The sequence below is a fragment of the Schistocerca piceifrons genome, chromosome 1, assembly GCF_021461385.2.
Source record: "Schistocerca piceifrons isolate TAMUIC-IGC-003096 chromosome 1, iqSchPice1.1, whole genome shotgun sequence".
Classification (NCBI taxonomy): domain Eukaryota; kingdom Metazoa; phylum Arthropoda; class Insecta; order Orthoptera; family Acrididae; genus Schistocerca; species Schistocerca piceifrons.
Window position 1 is genome coordinate 895,915,027 of NC_060138.1, and position 24,457 is coordinate 895,939,483.

Genomic DNA, 24,457 nt, shown 5'->3' on the forward strand with positions numbered 1-24,457 from the left:
CCTTCCTTATTTACTTTAAATTTTGCCTCCTTAATCATGTAATAGGATACTATTTGATATGTATCTTTTCCTGGCTGCATTGTCATCGAAATGTCAACTAATAATTGAACTTCGTTGTGCGTTACCCTTGTTATCCGTGTGCTGTGGGATTCTTCTGGTTTCTCCCTGATCCCTAAGCGCGGCAACGGGCGATGTGTTTTCAGCGCTGACCGCCCAGTCTGCGGGTGCTCATTTGCTCCGTGTCACAGATTGTCATCCAGCGGGACGTTATTAGCCGATTTAGCCGAAAGTGCGCGTTCATTTTGGAAGCTTAATTCCGAATTCTGTATAATTCCCCCTACTCCCGTATGTTTTGTGAGAGAAAACAACAAACATTGGTGCAAATTTGACGACGTATCTGCCGAATTAAACCCAGTGACCTGTTGTTAACGATCGCGTACGTGGCTGTTTTCCGGAAGTGAGAATGCATTTTCTTATCTGATACCTGCTCCTACGTAACTAGCGCCACATACAGATGTGGCGGCTGTGGAAATATCACAATGCATGTTCATATTTCTGATCTTTTCTCTGTGCGACTGAGAGATGGTATGTCTTCGGTTTGGCGCTGATCATTCCAGTTTCGCCCACAATATTTTTAATACTGACCTAACCGTCTTTATCATATGCTATGTCTGATCACTGCTTGGATTCCGACCACACCGTACGTCGAATTGTTGTATTATGATAAGAATCTGTTTCCGGGCACCCATTACTCTCTTTCGTAGGCGTTTTTTTTTTTTTTTTTTTTTTTTTTTTTTTTTTTTTTTTTTTCCGCTGACCGCCACCACATTCCGCAAAACACACATATTTTATGCCTTTTTCTGCATGGAAGACGGCTAGAGATTGAGTGCTGGATCACAATCCTTGCTTAAACTGAAACTCCCACCTTTTCTTATTTTCTGGTTTTCCAGCCAACGTACTGGCTCACCGCATCTCATTTCGTGATTGTACTTCAGTCAGTTCTCAGCAAGAACTGATTCGGTGTCCTGTTCCAGTCGAATGTGTCGGTTATATGCTCTTTGCGCCTCTCTGTGAATGTTCCAACACTCTACTCCACTTATTGTGTTGCGTGGCGGGAAAGCGGGTGTGCATTGTAACTTGGTATGGACAAGACCAGTATGCGCAGCGCTTAAAACATTTTCGTGGATATATTTACGCCAAAACTCTTTTAAGTGTGTCTTTGTGATTGAAACGACGTAAATATAATAAATTTCCATGGCAATTATAGTATGTTTCAGGAATAATATACGTCAAATTCTTCATTTGTCATCATGTTATCAATAGATGCTGAAAAACGGAAATATTTTAATATATTTTTAAAAAACCCTTAAAAAAAGTTTCACGATGATTTAATCTCATTCTCACATTCTCAGGTGTATACATCCATTGTACCTTCTAATTTATGTTACATTTTTTCGTAGGTGTATACACCTGAAGATGTGATTAAATCATCGCGAAACCGGTTGCGTAAGATCTTGTAACAAAGGAACTACTAACAGCTAATGCGGCTACCAAAGGTTTTTTATAATATTTTAATAGTTTTAAAAAATTTAAATATTTCCATCAAGTATATAATATGTTGATGCCCAGACCGTAAAATCATATATTGTAGTAATAGTTTGAAAGAAAATTGGAGAACAAACAGTGAACAATAACGAAACACACCCAAGATAGACGGACAATAAGTCTAGTAGTCCAGTATTTGAAGAACTAAAATGCTAACTCTTAATTTCGCAAGGATTGGATTAACCGCATAATCTGTTGTGTTTCCGAATGTACCACACACTTGTACCAAGTAGTTACATCTTCATCGTTAGAAAGAACTGTCTGCCATATAAACTGTCCTCCTAGGAACATAGAAGATCGTGATTTGGTTTACCTTTGATGAAACGGATGTACTGAGTCAGCTATAAACATATGCCACATCCCTTAATCGCTCTCAGCCGTCTATATTTCCAGCCCACAGTCCGTAGTAGTTTTCTCCAGTTTCCGAAAGTTTCTCGCTAATGGCTGCATCACTCAGAGCTGGGATATAGACGTCTTAATGCTCTGATCTGCGTATTACCTTATTTGAAGACGTTTGTGTTCCATCAGCTATGAAAGGGACAACATACAAATATGCCATAACTCAAAATTACGCTCATATAGTTAGCATTCTTCTGTCAGTGGCCTTTTCTTTCCGAGGCTAAGAATAGACCGTAGGCAACTACGGGGTAGAACGGAGCCACGGGAAGACTTAGTTCCCCACGTCGCCCTTAGATGGCATTCTTCTGATCTGCTTACAGTACAAGATACAACGTTCATACGTGACGTAGTGTTCCGGAGACCTATATCGTCTGTAACATTACAACAAGTGCATTAGCGACCACGTTTCTGTATGAGACTAATGGTTTTTTATGTATTTTTCTTTTCTTTGGCCAAAATCGGACAAAAACCCGCTGCATCTTTTATTTTTTGTCTTTCTCAGTACCTCTTTCGTAGACTATGTTTATTTTCACCTTAACGCAAGCTCGTTTGGTATATGCCTGTAAGCATTTGGTGTAAAATTTTCGTGTACTTGCTTGGTTAGGCTCTCTGTGTGCAGCTCTCTAAATGTAGATGCTAGTGTATGAATATGATCACGACTAGCGCAGTTGTCAGGATGTTATGCGCTAAAATGGAATTCTCAATCTGGATGAACAACTGACTCACCACCTAACAGTATATGACTATAATGAGGGTAGCCCTGCACTGGCTCTGTCCAACGAACGCGGTCGAGAGGTAGACAGTTGGCGGCGGTATCCCTTCCGCCGCAGATTCATGGCGTTGGAGCTCTGGGAGTAGTACTGCTGGGCCGAGAACCCCAGGATCGTAAATCTGAAGCGGCTAACGTTCGTCCTTCCAGCCGCGCGCAAACCAATCAGCGCGGAATCCGCGGGCACCTGCAATACTCATCACGCAGACACCCCCCCCCCCCCCCCCCTGCCGATGCTGCTGGTCGGCACGACGGTCGGAAAACAAAGCCCTCGCGAACCTCATCGAGGCCCAAAGAAAAGGCGCATTTCTTGTTTCCCACCCGAAACTCTTTCACCGTCGTACATTGTTCCTTGTTACCATCGATTTAATCTTCTGCATAGAACATTTTGAGACTGTGTCATTCTTTATTTAATTTTGATTGACTGCAGCTTCATGAACATGGTCTCATCATTTGATACCTTTGCATTAACTGACGTTTAGTTAATGGATATTAAACCCGCTTCCATTTATGAGTTTCTGTTGCTTCCGTTTGCGAAGTATCGTATTTGAATAGGGTCAGTTGAAGAAGAAAGATATAACGTAGAAGCACTGCTCTCACAACCTTATATAAAACAGGGCTGATGCAGATATTACGTACTCGTTAAATGCTCAGAAATAAACCGTCATAGCACACAGGCACACACGACATTCACAGAAGCCGCATAGAACGAATTAAGGCTGTGACGTCTGACAGAATAACAGATATTTCGTCCTGCACCTTGAACAGTAAAGCATAGACTACAAACATACATAACAGAGAACATGAAAATTCAGCACATGCGAGCCGTAAAATTAAAAGCGTATTATGCAATTATAGAAAACTGTGACTGTATGTACAATTGTAACAACTAAAGTTACTCTGCCATATCATGACGAAGTACTACTAATGCGATTGTCGGTGACAGTTGTACTATAATGGTAACATCGAACGGCCAATGACAGATATGCATGGTGCATTATGGCAGCATTCAGCGTGTATATACTTGTGTTAGACACACGGGACGTCTAATTATTATGTCTCCTGAATGTCAGTGGTCGAAAAACGTTGAGTTTGTGAAACAACACAGTAGTATACTTGGATGAAAATTGTAGTGCCACCGAAAAGAGTAAGAACTCAGAGTAGTATATCAATTGGTTTCGTGCGATGCTTAATGTAAATACTAAAGTTTTTTTCTGTCGCATGGTGAATAACTTGAGGTGTCAAACAGTTCAATGGATTACACATTTACCGATATGATGTTTCTCAAAGCAGCGTTCACTAAAAATAAGTCGTATTATTTTTACTTTTCACTGTGTAGCTTTTATGTACGTTAACCTTCGAGCTACTGTCTAGCTACACAGCATCCCTCTTTGCAATTAGAGACTTTGCAGTGGTTGCGCGGTATTAATCTTAAAGCGTCTAGTATCCCCATACCTAAATGCTGAAGAAGTACAGGTTGATGTCTGATGCAAACTGAAACAGTACCGAAAAGTAATTTACTTTACTTTGCCCAGCCACATAATTTCGTCCGCGATTTTTACAAAGCGGACACGGGCAGGACGAGACAAAGAGCAGGCAGTACCTCGGCCACCAGCGGCAATGCAGCCCTAATGGCTTGTTCTCCGTATCTCGCTGCGCAATGGAGGAACACACTGAGCTTCCGTCGGTAGCTGCCTTTCATTTGTAAGAAGCCGTCTGATATATTTGTCATATAGGCTCGGGTCAAACACAGCTGTAGCTGGACGGTGAGATCAATACGACGTGGGTGGGAGTTTCAATACACAGCGATAAGGCGCGCAGTCAGTTCGGCGTCAGACGCGTCCGATATCTTGGGTGACGCGTGTGAGTCATCGGCAGAGCTGGGTGACGCGTGTTAGTCATCGGCAGAGCTGGCTGACACGAAGTTCAGTACCTCACCGAGGCCGTTAATCTACGGCTCACGGTCTCGTTTAATAAACCGTGAGCTATCTCTTATGGAAACAATGAAACCCTTTCACAACCGAAGCTCTTTTATCAGTCGACAAACAGAAAATAAATCGATCCTCCATCATCGGGGTTGCTTTATCAACCTGTACACAAGACACAGTGGAAACGCTCTGGGTAGATTCGGATCTATTCCACCCTACAGGCTGTTGGTAACGCATACAAAGGCCACTTCGTATGCAACGAAAATGTGAACCTGAAGGTGTGTGTGTGTGTGTGTGTGTGTGTGTGTGTGTGTGTGTGTCAACCACCCTCCGTTTTATTACTTTTTTCGTTCGATCGTGGATACCAGAAACTGCGGACGAAGTTCCTGCAGAATGTAGAAACGTAATATCTCATGTCACGCAGTAAAGCAACGGAATCTGTCAGACATGCCGCTTTCTAGGAATAAGCTTGTATTTTTAGCGATTTGCCTGTGACAGAAATCGGGCCGCAGTTTTCTGGATTGATTTATCGACAACCGTCCCTAACAGATCAGTAGACAGAGGAAATCAAAGAAAAACATTTCTACCAAGCTATGAGTCTAAAATAAGAACTTTTTAAGCCTTACTAGCCAGAGTATGATGTGTACACGTCCATTTCTTCACTTAAAAATCATCTAAAGCTTAAAACTAACCAGAAGTGCTTATTACACTTACTTTAATCTAACAGTCTGGTGGAAATGAGCTAAAAATAAAGGAAGGTCGATTCGGATTTAACGTCGCTTGGACGAGCAGTTGATTACAGAAGGAGAAGGAGCTCGGATAGGGAAGGAAATCGGCCATGCCTTTCCAAGGAACCGTCTCGCTATTCCTGTTAAGCAATGTGGAGAAATCGCGGAAAATTTAAGTCTTGGTGGCCAAACGGGGATTTGAACCGTCGACGTCTTTCTTTCAGGCGGTGGTGCCTCCCAGAGGAGGTCAAAGACAGAGGAAGGATATATGCATAATCTTTTGGATTGAGATGCTCTTGAAATCTGTATTTCGGACAGTATAGTTAACATATTGGTTTCAGTACATAAATCAGACCTCCTGGAAGGCGAGAGGGAACGAAAGCCATGCGTCTTTCCTACTGACGTCTCAGAAGTCCGTTAGATTTCGTACATATCTGCTATAGTGTTAGTCTGCCTCGCTCGTGCCACTTCGGTGGCCCACTGGACGCCAATGTTAATGAGTAATTACCAACGTAAAAGCTACTTACTTCGATTATTGTTGATTGCTTCAGAATATCATAAACTAGGACTTAGCCCATTCAATTTAACGAACTAAATTAAGCAGCAGTTTGCATAAATGAGCAACACACTTGGCATGCCAAGTTCGCTGGCGGGGCGGTCCGAAGTATACGATTAACGAAACAGTGACTAGATACGTGGTGTGTAAAGTGGCGTAGGGACTCACATATTGTTTGAGCACATAATACCAGTTTACTATCTGCAGGACGAAAGTATTCCTTGAGAAATTATTCAACTATGCGTCCCACAATCTCACCTAATTAATCGGTTCTACGGTGTAGCTACCTCTAATCTACATACCCAAAAACACTGAACTTTTCGATGCGATGTCATTATCTCGACACGTACAGCTACACTAGTTAAAGTTATTGTCTTAAGAAAGAAAGAAAAACAAATTCTTCTACTGCGCATTTATGAAACAAAACGTTGAAATGCGTGTTTTAGTGACTATGAGTACTACGTCAGTATCACGTCATTACATACATTTGATTTCTGCTTAAAACAAATAGGTTGTTTAGGTAGAAAAAGACTTGCGTAACATTTTGAGGCGAGACACCAGAGAGGTTTTCCCGACAGTCTCGTGGGAAAGTATTTCTTTCCTCACGTATGTTGGTGCATTGCTTTCCAAATACATGTATATTGGATCTTAAGCGTATCTGCTTAGCGAAAATGGATGTCATGAATCACGTTGATTATGGTGTTTGTGGTGTTGTCGATGGATAGATAGGGTGAAACACTATGCTGATACACAACCTACTCCTCTCGAATATCATCGAAAGAACTGCCCAACTTAGCGTCCTTATCTGAGAGACGGATCAGCAGCAACAGTATCACATTCCCTCATTCTTCGAGACAGTGCAGAGAGGTTTGGGATTTAAACCAGGGCATCAGTACTGGTTAGGAGCTGTACGGCACCACTTCTCTTCACACTGTCGCTCAGTACTTGCTGATGCAATCTAATTCTACCACCGTGATTTGAACCAGGTATCTACGAACCGAGCACCAAACCGCTAGTTTCTTTATCAACATCGGGACCAAAACGAGTGGTGAAGAACAGATAATGCCCCTTGGTGCTTACGCCTTTATTTTTGTGTGTCCTATCGGAAGTGCGATCTTAGTTAATGCTCCAATGCATTACGTCACCGAAAAATATGCAGTTTTGACCGTTACGTTAACTGACAATGGCCGGAAAGAAAGTAACGAGGATGTGGATTTATTAGATAACCTAGCAACGCAGTCTTCACACAGCGGCAGCCCACGCGAAGTGTGTTACTCTACCAAACAGGCAGCAGCTTACGTAAAAGAAAAGCGGCTCGCAGCATCTGCTGGCAGCGCCGGAAGTAATTGGTCTAATTTGACAGCATTAAGTGCCCCTGATCTTAACTCGGGCGGGCGTCGTAAATTTTTATGCTAGGCATTATGCACAGGGGACCGACGTTGCCGTAGGATCGGCTAACTCATGTTTATACAAGTCTCAATTCACATGCTATTACGTGCAGTAAATACGAATAAAAGAATTACCTGGTCCTTACGTGCAATAGCGACGGAATCTACGACCCCACACTTCTAAACGGATTTGGGACTTGGCGCCGTCAGCAGAGGTTCGGTATTCGCGTGTGCTGGTAATTCTGCAAGTTCTGTGCATCGTTGTCTAAGCACTTCAGAGCACTCGGTATTCGTTTCACGAAAATTGGTAATTATTCTATCAATTCGTACGAGTTTCTTCACAGAATCAAATGTTTCCTTCGTTTCTGTGCACTTACCCCGTAGCCCTTGGAATCACCACCTGTATCAGAAACTTAGTGCTATTCGATATTGATTATCAGTATAAAGTCAATAAAAATTTTAATATCCAATTTATTACCCTGTCACTGCAGTAGTAGTATGTATAATTAGTGCCCTACGCGAAAATTATACAAAGTTCTTCGGGGATAACTGTAAGACAGACATGGTCATATTTGCAGAGTAGACACATGTAAATAGCAGAAATAACTGAACAAAAAATCACAGAGATAGAAGCAATTAGGCAGGAGTAAATTAGACATATCTGCATGCCATTTAAACAGAAATACATTGAATTAGAAAATCAGTATTCATAAAAACAAACTTTTTTCATTCCGCAACAACAGTCCAGTAACAAACGCTTTATAAATAAGAGGTTTGGTTATAAAATAACGGAACTGATGCTGTCACAGAGTAAGTACGCATGCGCCAAAGATGAACGACCAATAGCTGCGAAGCGTGAAGCCATCTCAGTCGAATGCTGCAACTCAGGCCTGCAGACAATTCAGTGTGGCCATGGCCTTCGTTTGTGTAAGCGCTGTTATTTTGTTTTTCCAGAAAAATGATTAGTGGAAGCATAGAGAAACGAAATGTCGTGAAGTTTCATACGAAACTTGGAAAAACTGCTACTGAAACCTATCTTTTACTAAAACTATATGGCAAAGACTGGTTATCACATACGCGAGTTTTTGAGTTGTTCAAGCGTTTCCAAGATGGCTAAGAAGACTTCGAAAATTACTCGCACCTGGGATGCCCTTCAACATAAAAAACGGATGAAACCAAAAAAGTAGGTAGTCTGATTCGATCAGATGGTCAGTTAAATATTCGATCGATTGCTGAAACTTTAGGAATAGAAAACGTAAGACAAATTTTGCTTAACCAATTTAACAGTGTGTGCGAAACTTGTGCCGAAATTTCTCACGATCTAATGAAAAGAAGCTTGGGAGAATTTTTGTGCTCACTCTTTGATTACCAATGAAAATGATCCCAATTTCTTGGAAACAGTGATAACATTTGACGAATCTTTGGTTTTACGCTTATCATCCAGAAACTAAGCACCATTCCATGCATTGAAGGGCCAAGCTTCACCGAGACTGAAAAAAAGTCCGAATGAGCAAATCAAGATTCAAAGCGATGATGACTTTTTTTTCGATATTTGTGGAATTGTGTATCTTCACTGGGCTCCTGAAGGTCAAAATATTAATCAACATTTCTATCTTGAGGTCCTTACTCAACTCAGTGGAAAATAAGAAAAAAAAGACGAGTATTGTGGAACAACAAATCATGGATTCTGCATAAAGACAACGCACTGTCTCATACCGCATTGTTTGTTACGAGGATTCTAGCGAAGTACAGCGTCCCAGTGTTAGACAACACACCTTATTCGCCTTACCCGGCAGCCTGTGAGTTTTATATATTCCCCAAAGTCAAATCTGCATTAAAAGGAACAAGATTTCAGTTCGATGAAGCGGTGAAAGAAAAAACGGCACACGTCATCAAGGAGCTCACAGACATAGGCTTCCAGGAGTGTTTCCATCAATGGAAAATTCATATGGAGCGTTGTAGGGATAGAGGATGAGAGTATATTGAGAGTGACACTAACTAAATATGCATGTTTTTGAAATAAAATATTTCGCAGGAATATTCCAGTTATTTTATAGCCACATCTCGTAAACTACAGATGGAATTTCTTAATGAGAAAAAAAAATTATTCTGCTGTAAGTAGCGACTACGACTGGAGTTATGCAGGGCCTGAATCTCTTGGTCTTTGCCTCATAACATTTGACATCGATGATCCATTTTTTTTTTTTCGTGTTACACCTCTGCTATTGCGTGCTTGTTTAAGTAGCTGAGAAATGGTCCAAATCCGTTAGCCCACCACCACCACCCTCTCTCTCCCCAATCACCGCCACCACTTTCCGCTATAAAAATAAAAAATCGGTGTAAGTATTGTCTTGTAAAGATCGCAAAAGATCTGTTACTAACGTTTAGTATAACTAAAACCATTCCGACAGTAAAGGAGCAGACGTGGCCCCAGAGTGAGAGATCAACTGGAGTAGCAGCACCTGCTGAGAGGCGCTCCAGTAAAGATTGGAGACGGCAGTTCTTGCGCCGCGCCGTGTCCAACGGCGTAGAGGTCGTTGGGCGTGAAGCTAAACTTCGCCTTCCGACATCCCAGACTTTTTTATTATTGCAAACTGAAAGAAAAAACTGTAAAAAGACAGCGCGAATGGTCTGCTCAGCTGCTACTTGGAGCTATGCTATTCTTTTGTACATTTACATTTTGTTTCAATGTATGTTACAGCTTCTTAGCTTGACGTGTTTAAAGACTTACTTCGTATGGAAAGTCTGAAGCTATAGTAAAGTTAATGTAAAATATCGTACCTTGATATGTGTTCCTGTCTAACTAATTGTATTTGGGACCCGCCGACTTTTGTCAAACAACAAATCCTCTTTACGCCGTTAGTACCCATATATGTTTCAGTAGTTTTCAGTTTTCATTTTTGAGTGAGCCTAGATTTAATTCCTACTATTTGTTTCCCGCTCTACAGCATTTATGTAGTGTTCATGTTCAGCAACTCATGGCTTTTAACCGTGTTATTACCTTCTTCTACACCAACAAAAACTGAGATACTGTCCAGAAACGATGACTAGATGTTTAGAAACAAGTCACAATTGCGATACATAATTTAATGGAGGCCCATTAAGTGACGAATCATAACTAGGTTCAAATAAAAGGAAGTATGCTTTTCAAAAAATGAGGAATCCACTTCTATTATGACATTCAAAACATTATTTCATGTCGGTTTAGTATGCACGGCTGACCCAAGTAGTTATTGGATAATAATTCGTTACCTGAGGGACAACTATTAAGTTGGTTTAAGCAAGTGACCATACCATGACCTCAATAATATGATTCCTTTTCGCATCTCTTGGAAACCGAATTGGTCGCTTGTCTACAAGTGGCTCATGACACGTAGCACTGACAGTAAACGTCACCGCACAGCAGGCCGCCCTCGGAATTAGTTTACAACAGAAATGTCTCTCACTGTTAGCGTACAAAAACGAATTACATGACTCATGGCGAAAGCTTTAACCCCCATATCTAAAAAGAAAACTCAAAAGGCTACAGGTTTTTGAGCCCATGTGCGGAAAGTATAGTGCGTTTCAACTTCAGAATAAACTTTGCTACAGTCATTCGCAGCTTTGAAAAGATTTCTGAGAATCCAGCATATTAAAGGTACATGCTGTTTAGTTTTCTCCGACTTAGAAAGTCCTTCTGAGTTAACATTTGGATGTGCTAGATTAATATTTCAGGACGTTTCTGTGCTATCAATTAAGAATTTATACTTGTATGTAGAGCAACGTAATACCGCCAGTCACTCAAACTACTGTACAAACTTTTCCTAAAATTTAATGTCAGTCGAAAAATATTAAACCCGTGAACAAGACTAAACCTCACTCTTTAGTATTCTTCTTCTTTTTTTGTGAGTGTGCAAGCCAGCGCGTGTGCGGTTGACGGAACTTGGTACAACTGAAGGTACGTTTCCTTCTATGCTGTGAAAATTCAGAGGAGTCACAAACGGCTTTTTGTTCTCAAGTTTCAGAGAGGTCAGGAAAATAATATTTAGGGCTTTCATTAAGGGATCGCCAAGAGGAGTAAAAATTGGTACCTGCTCAACCTTTTTTTTTTGTATATACTGATATAATCATTCCACTCCGGCATCGCATCGTATTACACTCCTGTTAAAATGATATTTCTTTCAACATCGTCTCTGGTGGAAGAAAGACTGCTGCAGTTCCGAATTGATACATCGTATTTCCAGCTAAATTGTGTTGTAGCGAACATTTTTGACACATTGAAACTATGCCGAAGCACCATTCTAACATGAAAACCTACATTTCGCCCTCTGAGTTGCAATTTATATATGACTATTGCCTTCACATCCGATACTGTCTAATTTTCGCTAAAAATAATTGTGGTTCTGTTCACTGTCTTCGCATAGCGTATACTATTTCTGAAAAAGTCACAGACAACATGTACTATCCAGGAATTTTGTTCGTTTCCTCATTACGTGACGAGGTGTACTATAATAAACATCCACAACTTGCTATAGCTTTCTGGTCTCTTGCTGCGTAGAAAAAGAGCAACAGGAAAGGTTGCCACTGACACAGTAAAACGCTTATTTTTGCTGCGATAAATACGCTAAGAAGTTTCTAGCTAAGATAGTTTTTTTTTTTAATATGTGCAGTGCCTGTTGTCTCTAGAATTCGGTACAGGACATGTCAATACTTATTTGTATGCATTGTTATCAAATTCAGTGTACCTGAAAACTAACGTCATTGTTATTTTGCGGGTTTTGAAGAAGGCAAGGTTCAGCACTTCTCCTTTCTTTTCACCTGATGCGTTCTTTTTTTCTCTTAGATGGATTCCGAGTAAGCAGCGGAAATATTTTTACAGATTTGCTTGTTCGCTTCGTTTCTTACGTCAAACATCGGGCTTGACGATACAGTGGCAAAAAATAAATTAAATGGATTCATATATGAACGAACCGTGTTCAAACACCATCCTGCCCTACTTATATTCACCGTGGGAAAATTTCGGGGCTGACTATTAGTAAGACAGTCTTGTAACCAACTAGAGATACTACATCGCCAATGGTCTTGTATTCTAGAAGACGAGGAAACTTAAAGAATCGTGAGAGAGTATTACTGAAGGTGACACTGGAATATAGTTAATGAAGATTTCCCGGTACTTATGCAGTGCATCTCAGTACTTTTCGAGACCTTTGCAGCTATGTTTTTCTGTTAAAGCTAACCGGAATATCACCAGGAAGTATTCATTTGTTTGTGCTCTGTCTGCGTCGGTGACAACTCAGATATGCTTTCAGGAGCAGTAAAGACGTTCCAACTGAATCGCGCAGACAGCTCTTAAGCCGACTCCAGTAGGCCTAGCAGTTAAGCTGCATCAATTTAGCTCTCTCTCTCTCTCTCTATATATATATATATATATATATATATATATATATCTCTCATATATATATATATATATATATATATATATATATATATATATATATATATATACACCGAGCGAGGTGGCGCAGTGGATAGCACTTTGGACTCGCAGTCGGGAGAACGACGGTTCAAACCCGCGTGCGGCCGTCCTGATAGAGGTTTTCCATATTTTCCCTTAACTGCTGTAGGCAAATGCCGGGAAATGGCACGGCCGACTTCATTCCCTAATCCGATGACCTTTGACCTTGCTGTTTGGCCACCTCCCGCAAACAAATCAACAGACCAATCTCCCTCCCTCCCTCCCTCCCTCCCTCCCTTTAGCCTTCACATTTTAAATCTGTTTCTTTCTCTCCTGTCGTTTCCCTTTCCGTCACTCTTCTCTCGTATCGTCTCCCATAACACCACACACGCTCTCTCCTTCTATCGTATTCTCCAACATCTGTCTACCTCTCCCAGCCTTCCATTCCATGCCGTGTTTGACTTCTGGCTCTCGGACTCCGTTCAAGAACGTGCCCAGAATCTGACCTAGGGAAGAATGGGGGATGACAACGTGTTAGTTTCGCCGTGAATGTCGAAGCAGTTCTGATATTTCACAACTCTGGGTACACTTGATACTAGTGAACATTCATTACATGTTGTGTTATTCAAATTGATTCCTCATTACTGTATGGATACGTCTCTAGGGGAAGGATGCGAGTTCGACTTCCGAAGATTTTTTTCTTCTTAGAAAAAGGGTGGGGGAGGCAGCTGGCCTCTGTTGCCCCTCGTAGGGGCAGTGGATCTTTCGAACTTTCCTTTCTTAGGTATGCTGATTCATCTGTGAAAGATCTGCAGAGATTGTAGAAGCAAGAAAAGTACGAGGGGCCTTCGATAAGTAATACAACACGTGAAATTTCCTGGCAGATTAAAACTGTGTGCCGGACCGAGACTCGATATTGCACACTCCGCTGCAGAGTGAAAATCTCATTCTGGAAGCAGCCCCCATGCTGTGGCTAAGCCATGTCTCCGCAATATCCTTTCTCCCAGGAGTGCTAGTTCTGCAAGGTTCGCAGAAGAGCTTCTGTTAAGTTTGGAAGGTAGGAGACGAGGTATTGGCAGAATTGAAGCTGTGGGTGCGGTTCGTGAGTCGTGTTTGGGTAGCTCATTGGTAGAGCACTTGCCCGCGAATGGCAAAGGTCCCGCGTTCGAGTCTCGGTCTGGCACACAGTTTTAATCTGCCGGGAAGTTTCATATCAGCGCCCACTCCGCTGCAGAGTGAAAATCTCATTCTGGAATACAACACTTTTTTTTTCTGAAAGCAGGTTGGGTTAATTCAGGATTCCAATGCTTCATAACATTCCCCACTAGGCTACCTTACTGGGAAAGCCTGTATGCCGGCATCGTACCACTGTAATGGTTGACGGTGGAATAAAAGTTCTGCTGCGCGAATAACCTCCACATCATCACGTACTTCTTCCTGCGGAGTGCATCCTTCATTGGGCCAAACAGATGGTCCTTCGTTCCTCTTCATGGTCTTCTGTTAGGCGGCGAGGAACCTAGCGGGCACACGCTTTTGAGTACCTCTACTGGTGGACAAGTGTCAGCACTATCAACAGAAAAGTTCTTTTCAGCATCGAGGTATTTGTGATCCATCGACCATCTCGAATGAGTATGTCCGCATGTTCCAACACTGCAGGAGTTACAGCTGTGTGCGGCCGGCCGGCACGCGGGAGATTGGACAAGTTTGCGTTACTTGCGATGGAGACAGACGACTCGCCGTGCTTTTTTCACTGCCATGTCTCCATAGACATTCTGAAAGCGCCCATGAATATCTGCGATGCTCTACCAAATGAAACTCAATGATACCTCTCTGCTGGAACGCACCTCGTTGTACACTCCATTTTGAAGTCAACGTATAGCACCGCCACTGATCGAAACTTCGTGAAACTACAGCGGCTAGAGCGGGAATATTCCACGAGGCCCCACAACAAATTTCCAATTTTTTCAACCGAAATTGGCCGAGAAAAAAATGTGTTGCATTACGTATTGAATGCCCTTCGTAACTGGCTTCTTACACACAATCCACGAGCTGAAGCGTCGCGCTTGTCTTCTCGGCTCGGCGCTCCGTGATGACGCGGAACAGCGGCAGTAAATATCAAGGCACTGTAGTGGCGACCTGGTTTGATATGCGTTCCGCCGCGGTGGCCGCTGCTGACAGGCGGGAGTGACAAAACGGCGGCCTTGCGGCGCCCGCGGGCAGTGACCTGAGCCGGCCCGGCCGCCAGGCTGCATTTAATTAACCTCAGTCCCCAGCCCGGCCCCACAGCTCTGCGAGAGCCCTGCTGACGTCACAGGGTCCCGGAAGGAAGAGTACGTGCCAAATCTCAACACGGCAGCGGCAACACAGAAGCAGACCAGTATTTTCCTTAATTCGAAGTCGCTTCATCCTAAACTTACTCTCTACTCTCCAAAACAGCTGTTCAGAGAGCCGTGCAATAATTTTTCGTATCCTGTATTGAAAAATGACGTAAATCTCTAGAGAGATCAGGATGCATACTGTCTCAACTTGCTACAGTACCACCAAAAACTGAAGCCACAGGCAAATCGAAACTGTCGAGTCAACCACAGGGAGGTGACAAAAGGCATGGGACGCCTCCTAATATCGTGTCGTACTTCCTTTTGCTGGACGTAGTTCAGCAATTGCACGTGGCATTGACTCAAAAAGTCGTTGAAAGTCCCATGCAGAATAGTTGAGCCATCCTTCTTCTATAGCCGTACATAACTGCGTAAGCGTTGCCGGTGCAGGATTTTGCGCACCAACTGACCTCTCAATTATGTCCCACAAATGTTCCAAGAGATTCATGTCGGAGGATCTGGGTGGTCGAATCATTCGCTTGATTTTTCCAGAATTTCTTCAGATCAGTCACAAGCAATTGTGGCCCACTGACACGGCGTATTGCCATCTACAAAAATTCCACCAATGTTTGGAAACATAAAGTCCATGAATGGCTGCTGCAAATGCTCTCCAAATAGCCGAACATAACCACTTCCAGTCTATAATCGGTTCAGTTGGACCATGCAAATACAGCAGACATCATTATGGAGTCACCACCAGCTTGCACAGCGCCTTGTTAGCAACTTGGGACCATGACTTCGTGGGATCTGCGCCACACTTGAACCATGTCACCAGCTCTTAGCAACTGAAATCACGACTCATCTGACTAAACACGGTTTTCCAGACCTCTGGGGTCTACCGATATGGTCACGAGCCCAGGAGGGGCGCTGCAGGAAGTGTCGTGCTTTGTTAGCAACGTCACGCACGTTGGTCGTCTGCTGCCGTAGCCCATTAACGCAAAATTTCGCCGTACTGTCCTTACATATACGTTCGCCATATATCGCACATTGATTTCGGCGGTTTTTTCACGCAGCGTTGCTTGTCTGATAGCACTGACAACTCTCCGCAAACATTGCTGGTCTCGGTCGTTAATTGGAGGCCGTCGTCCACTGCGTTGTCCGTGGTGAGAGATAATGCCTGAAATTTGGTATTCTCTCTCACTCTTGACGCTTTGGATCTCGGAATACTGAATTTCTTAAAGATTTCCGCATGGAATGGCCAATGCGTCTAGCTTCGACTGCCATTCAACGTTCGAAGTCTGTTAACTCCCGTCGTGCGGCTAAAATTACGTCGGAAGCCTTTTCAGATGAATCACTTGAGTACAAATGACAGTTCCGCAATGCACTAACTACCCTTTTATATCTTTTGTACGCGAATAGCACGCATCATCTGTAGATGTGCAGATCGCTATCAGATGATTTTTGTCACTTTAGTGTATCTCTGAAGGGTAATTTCACCTGACCAGTTGCAAGAAAGGGAATGCCAATAACAGTTGTTGACACAGAGCTTTTTGTAACACTTTTCTTGGATTTTTCATTGCTTACTGCCTATTGCAAGTAGTTTATGTACGGTGACCATCCACGTTAGTTCCCACAGAATGCGTAAGGCTTGTAAGACACTTCAGGAGTCGGTGAAATATCGTCTCTTTGATGACAAGTGATCATTTGCAGGTCGCCACAATAGACTAGATATATGCTTTGTATGACGCGTGGCTTACACCCAAACGCAGCATCAGTTGTTTGCTAAATAAGCCACACGTGCTCAGCAACCGTGGTCTCTTTAATGAGGAGAACGCACTGGACTCATCACTATATTTATCATTTTACTTCCAGCTTCGCCATTAAGTCACACAGCTCAACTTTCTCTCTCTTACTGGTCCTACTGCAGTACCCTCCTATTGGAATACTTAGCCTTACGACAAGTCACATGATCATGGTGTAGTTACGATACATCTGAAGCTGGCCGTGCCGACTGATGACTCTCTCATACATCTAGTACGTGCGTGACATAAAAGTAACACTTGGGATACGCTCTCTATTCGTCCTCGATCGACCCTGCAGTATTGTGTCTTGCGCGGTAAAATCAACACCACATTAAAAGAAGATAAAAAGGACTCGTTTTCTCTATGAGTGGACCTTTGTCATTTGGAGTTACCTTACTTTCTCGTCATCTCCTCGTTACAAAAGCATTCATCTCAAGTCTAATTTTACTGTTGCTCTTTGTGCAGCAACAGATATAAAAGGAAGTGGAAAAGCACACTTAGCCTACTTCTGCCGAATCGTACTAAATTACTCTCCCAGCACAAAGTCTTAACAAAAAGATAAACAGTGTTTTAACATGTACATCTACGTCTACGGTGCTTGGCGGAGAGTACCTTGTACCACTACTACTCATTCTCTTTGCTGTTCCACTCGCAAGCGAAACGAGGGAAAAGCGATTATCTATACTTGTCCTTACGCGAAATGATTGTTGGCGGCAGTAGAATCGTTATGCAGTTAGTTACAAGTACTGGTTTCTCTAAATTTTTCTCAATGGTATTTGGCGAAAATAACGTTTTCTTCCCTCCAGGGATTCTTACTAAGTTCACGAAACATCCTGTATCCCCCTACAATCACTCGAAGACGATGCTTTTCCCTACACTACAGCGTCATCAGCAAACAGTCGCAGACTGCTGCTCACCCTGTTCAGGTCAGTTACGTGTATACAGAAGAATAACTCTTACCTGGGGCACTCCTGATACACTCTTGTCTCTGATAAATATTCACCGTGCGTCCACGATACAATGCAAAAAATAATCTTAAAATTAAGCTAGCACACTGCCATTCTAAGCATACTCTTCCTCATAGACTCTCATAACCTGGCGTATAAATCGACGCCACCATCTACTCACCCTCTCCCCCATCCCATCTTCCTCTCCACTCTGCCGGCCGGGGTGGCCGAGCTGTTCCAGGAGCTTCAGTCTGGAACTGCGCGACCGCTGCGGTCGCAGGTTCGAATCCTGCCTCGGGCATGGATGTGTGTGTGATGTCCTTAGGTTAGTTAGGTTTAAGTAGTTCTAAGTTCTAGGGGACTGATGACCTCAGATGTTAAGTCCCATAGAGCTCAGAGCCATTTGAACCATTTTGAACCTATCCACTCTCTTGTCGCTGATACATTTTTTGCCTAAAGAGGCGACTACTGTCGAGAAAGTGCTGATTTTCTACAAATAATTTGATCTCCCGCCATAAAAAATGTGCGACTAAGAATCACAGAAGTACTCTAGGGGTAAGTGAAAACCTTACGCATGAATTAACCCCTCTTTACCAGTGCCTCACTGATACGACAACTGCCGACGTTCAAAGAATTTCAGCTGTTTCAGTTACAGCTGCTTCAAAAAACATCTACAACACATCGGTCTTACACCTTCCCTGCTTTATGGAAGTATATATTCTTCTGCTGCATTAATCGACGTGATTCCACAGACGTTCTGTTGCGATATCTGCTTAAATTGAACAGTTCCGCTCCGAATTGCTGCAAGAAGTACCGACTCTTATTCCTGTTTGTAGGCGCATGAAAATGCGTCGGTAATGGTGAAGTGCATGAAATGTAGTATGAAACTGGTAACAAGATATAATCTGTTTATAAGACTGCTTACTGTTGCAGCGTCTGATGGTGCATAATCAGACGACAATAAAAAGTATGGGAATTTAAATCGACTTATTGTGTAAGCGCATGAAAATCCGTCAGTAATGGTGAAGTGTATGAAATTTATGAAACTGGTAACATGACGTAATCTATTTACATGACTGCTTACTGTTGTAGTGTCTGCTGGATGAGACATAATCAAATGACAATAAAAAATACTGGAATTCAAAACGGCATATTGTGTATCCCTCACACTTCCTAATCAAACTGGAAAAGGGGTTATTCGAACTAACTAACTGACTGGTAAAGACGATGGCTGTCTGGGAAAGTAAGGCAGTCCGGTTAATTTAAGTCTGCCGACGTGGGAACTACCAGTAGCTGAGCAAATATATTATGAATACATTGGTATATATGCTTTGAATCTTGTAACAACAGACGTGCCTACAGTACAGTAAGTGTAAGGGACGAAGCATGAATGACTCGATATGTAGGAATGACAACGTAGGAAGTTGACAACGTGAAAGTCAAACCTGCTTGTAACTCAGTCTTGAACGAGTACAGCGTGACGAGAGATATTTAATGAGAAGGTTTCTGTAGGTCGTCCACAGAATCCCAGTGTTAGTAGTAATCGCTTTCTCGGGACTGCTGTTTGCAAAGAACGCAGTATGGGAATGAAGGTAGGAGATCGAATTTGCTCCTAGCCTGAAACCTCATACTGGACAGGAGTAACAAATTTGATCTACGTATACACTCACGTAAACAATAGTTTCTCGGTAACACCATTATTCAGGTCGACCATCCAGCAGTTTGCGAGATTCAGTACAGTTCTAAATACTGCATATTTCCGTCGGCTTCGCTTGTTCTATTTCTTTAGTAAACATATCAGTAAGTTTCAGTGCTAAAACAACCTTGATTTCCTATAAACTGCGTCCCCTTTCTTGACACGAAACCAGCAGCTTTCAACTGTCCAGCAGACTATCCTTAATAAGGTTTCCTAACGTTCCCTAATTCACTTTAAGCTGTCACCTCTTTAAAGTAGTCGACATCGGCGGAACGTTAAGCTCTAGCCTCCCAACCGTGATTGAATAGTGTGTGTGTGTGTGTGTGTGTGTGTGTGTATGTATGTATGTGTATGTGTGTGACGTACTTAGTTACAGGTTCAATCGGATTCATTCTGAGCGGCTGTCAGCTACTATGTAATTACTGATCACTCAGACTCCTATATAACCGGGGGGGGGGGGGATTTTACTTTACGTTAAAATTACCGTAAACGGCTTGCGTGATTATGAGAAGCTGATTTATTGGCCTCTGTCAGTTCCTGTCACTGGCGTTGTTGGGGTCTAATCGACGTGGGAGCACGTGATATATTGCTCTTTTTATGTATGTTCCGTTTCGCACGACTTCCAGAAAGCACTACAAGTTGATGCATTTGCTACCTATTCATAATGTTGCCCTATAAATCAGTATCATTTTATTTGGGTGTCCTGTTTTGTGGCAACAGACTAAAGAACAAGTAAATTTCGAGCAAGCACGCGAAGCTATATATCCAGCTGATACCACTTGCCTCCCGATTGTCATAATCGACCGCGCCGCAGGTATTAAAATATGACACTTCTGCCTCTTATATTAGATTTACTTCTTTGGTCAATGCTTTTGGGAACATTGTTCGTCTTAGCACAGTTATTAAACACACAAAAAGAACTTCGCTACACAGTTAAATTTCGAAATGTCATTTGAAGTGGTTTTATACCACAAAAATTATAAAGTAGTTTACAAAGTGTCGCCAGTAGCTGCACTTTAATGAACATTGTAGCAATGGAAGGAAGGGTAGATGAAATTTTAGAACTAACGACGCGTCGATGACGAGGTCATTACAGACGAGCCATAATCTTGACAGTCTCCTACTCCCTTTTCAATAAAACCATCCCGATATTTGCCTTAAGCAATTAAGAAAAACCACTGGGAACCTATATCAGCATGGTCGGCCAAGATGTAAACCCTGCTAATACGAAGGCGAATCAAATTCGCTGATCACTACGCCAACAAACTCTGCGAATGTATTACCATTTACGAACGGTAAATATATGCAGCCAAACTGTGTTGGAAGCCTTAAACTGGGTACCTGTAAGCCAAGGTATCTGTATTATTTGAGACAAATATGGTTAGTTACAGTATAGAGGCTTTTGACGAAGCTGCTTGCATTTTATCCACATCATTTCCACAAAACTGTTCCTCTCCACACGGATCCCCCTCACTTTACAGTTTTTTATTTCGATAACGGTTGCTGCTTGAGACTATAGCTCTTCAGTAAGGATGATACATCCGAATATTTTTTTCTCTTTACTTTGTGTAATGGCCTTGATAAATTCGGATTGACATATCTTTCTAAAAGATATTCCTTGGTGATAAATTTCAATAGTGGTCTGTGTTCTTCTCCAAAGCTAGAGTTCTGAGTCGTGTACTTTATGATCCCTTTTTCCTCTGTGCAAACGATGTGGAATGCTCGAAACACATTACTGTCTTCTACCGAAATTTTCGTAAGTCTTTCGTTCACTGCAGTAGATTTAAATGGTGACGCATTCTTGACTGACAGCCCTACATACTCTTTCGCTAGCAACTTCAGTAGTTATCGTTGTCTTACTGATAACCATGGGCTCCATTTTCTTAAATTTTGCCGGTAATGTGTATTTTTCGTTCACGAGAAAGATATTCCTCAGGGCTACAGTTTTCGTGGTATTGCGTTTTCAACGTAAATAAATGTTGTAGTCGATGAAGTACATTTTTTGCTTTAAAATTTTGATTATAAAAAAATGCAATCTTGATTGATATTTCTCTTATATATAGAGTTTTGGAACTGGAGGGACTGGAATAATTCACCACACCTTGTACACACCGGCCTTTAAAGACTTCGAATATTCCTTTGTCCTACTCACGGACTATTAACAAATCGCACCTTTAGATCGGTGTGAATCTACGTGCTTCCTATTGTTAGAATTGTTGCTGGTATCGTCAACAAGATGTCTACAGATCTGGGCAATACTGAGGAAAGGAATCTGCACAGCTCTGCTTGACCAGTCATTCCAACCTGAAGCGGGATCCACAGAAACGTAAAAGATCGAAGCCTGTCAAATTTGGTTTCAGAGTTAAAAAAGTGTTCCAACAACAGTACCGGTGCTAGCATCTGCGTAAATGTAAACAAGCCACTATTTTATTACAAATTCGTTACATATGATAAGGCTTGACACACAGAAAACCACATCAGAATTAATAACAAAGAATTTTGCTATGCACGATTTCACTGGTTCTTTTCAACCATTCGGCACTGCATTTGAGAAACTTTTCAATTCCATCATGTTACTCTATGCCAAATCTACCACTCCAATAGAATTTCAGTGTATTCCATGTCTCTGCAATCACACAGAGGATCGTCTAGAAGGTATGTGCATTGCCTTGCACTCGTCAAAGTGTGATTTGATGCCACCAATAGTTCGCTATAGAGGCTAAAACCTTTAATCAGAGTTTATAGATCGGTCACGAGATCGCAAGCTCCTCAAATAATCTTCAGTTCCTCTTGCGGGTGTTAGTTACCTAGCGTTTATTCCGAATAGTGGAGACCTGCTCTTGATGGGTTAATTCGTGTAAAATCTTGATTCGCGGGATATTCAGTTTTGATTTTCGTTTTCTTGAAGTCCTTATCCTTCTATAAGGCTACTCTGACACGGGTGCTGTACTGGTAATGGCTCTCCTAATCGCCTATTGAGTGGGGGGGGGGGGGGAGAGACTACGTACAGTTACAGCATCAGAAGGTATAAATTTAGTACTAGGGAAGAGGAATGGAAGACTTAGGTTTGTTAGAGGCCTTGTGGGAAAATGCAGTGCCTCTGTAGATCAAATTGCTTACAACATGCTAATACGACCTATTCTAGAGTGTTGTTCCAGTGTTTGGAACCCTTATCGAGTAGGCAAGACAACAAGCAAGAAACGAATTCAGATACCACTGTTAGCAACCGAACAGTTCGGTTAATTCCATACGAAAGTGTAACACAGATGCTCTGGAAACTTAAATAGAAATCTTCTGGAAATCCCGAGAGACCGTGTTCAGTAAATTTAGGGGCACAATTTTTAAGAAAAACCGCGAGGCTTCTCTTCTGCGACCATCGTATACACTGCGATCCGGAAAAATATCCCATCTTAGTTGAATCGCAATATTTTCTTGTTTCACTTCACTGTACTCAATATTTTGTTTGAATTTTGATACTTTTAGAACCCTGTAACATTCAGATCCATAAATCAAATAACTGTGACTTTTGTCTGCCGGATTTAGAAATATCGGTTGGAAAATCTTATTCGCAAGCTATTGAATATTGTCATTTTATAAATAAGCTGATTAGAGCGCTTGTACCAATAGATGGCTTAACAATACTCGCTTTCGTTATTTTTGCCTACTGACAGTTGCTGATGTATGATGAAATCCTCTTCTTTTGGTCCGGAGTGAAAAAAAAATCACGGTAAGTTTCAGCTTCATATTTTGTATGTTCATTGTTGTTAAATACCATTATTATGACGCTACTATGATTTTAAAAGTTTGTATAATTCTCGCAAACCAAATTGACTGATGGGAGCGACCTAAAGGTATTTCTCAATATCCTTGCTTACTATGTAAACTAAATTTGTTTTAGGTTGTGGAAAGAGTGGATATTTTACCGAGGAAGCAAGTAATCGCTTTAGCCCTAAAAAAACGCAGGAGATCCAAAGAAGAAAATTGTAAGGAAGCCATTAACTGAACACACAGCAGTTGGAAACACTTTAAAAAAGCAAAGAGGTGCTGAAATATTAAGCTTGCGACACGGATGTGGTCGTAAGAAGAACATAAGTCCTCGACTGTCTAGATCAATGAAAATGCTAGTACAGAAAGAGAGGAAAATGAGTTCTTGTCATATTGCTTCCACCGTTGAGCAAGTTTTTAAGAGGAGTATTTCACATCTGTGCTGAGACGACTTTCAGAGGTGAATATCAAGAAAAAGATTCCCAAGAAAAAACTTATGTTGTCTAAGAAACACATTGCAGGCAGGATACAGTTTGCAAACATGAGTGGAGACCGGACTGTGGGAGACTGGATCAAGATAATGTTCTCTGACGAAAAGAAGTGTGATGTTTATGTTAGTGACGCTGATTTGAAACTCTGGTTTGAAACATGAGAAAACTGAACAATGAGTGTTATTCGAATCAAAAAATTCTTTGAAATTTTTATGTCATGGGGTGTCATTTGTTCTAAAAGGTGTTGAAAGGATAAAAATATGTATAGTTAGTCAGTGATACGATGTACTGTAAAATCACGGAAAAGGAAGTAGCAAACACAGCTAATGACCGTTCCAGTGGTGCAAAAGGGACATTTATTTTTCGAGATCAGCTATTGCACAGCAACGTCTGAATGACCTAATGACCTAGTTTCCAGGTGACCAAAAAACTCTCCCGACATTAACGCTATTAAGAACATACGGTCTCTAACATCAGTAGGGCTAGGCCAATATAGCTGTTCAGCTGAGCTGATAGAAGTGCCTGGTACCACGAAGGAGAACCTATCTTTTGAGAAAGTTCGCTTCATTCAATGTCGAGAAGAATTCAGTCTCTCAGAAAAGCAGTGGGAAGTACACTGAATATTGATATTTTT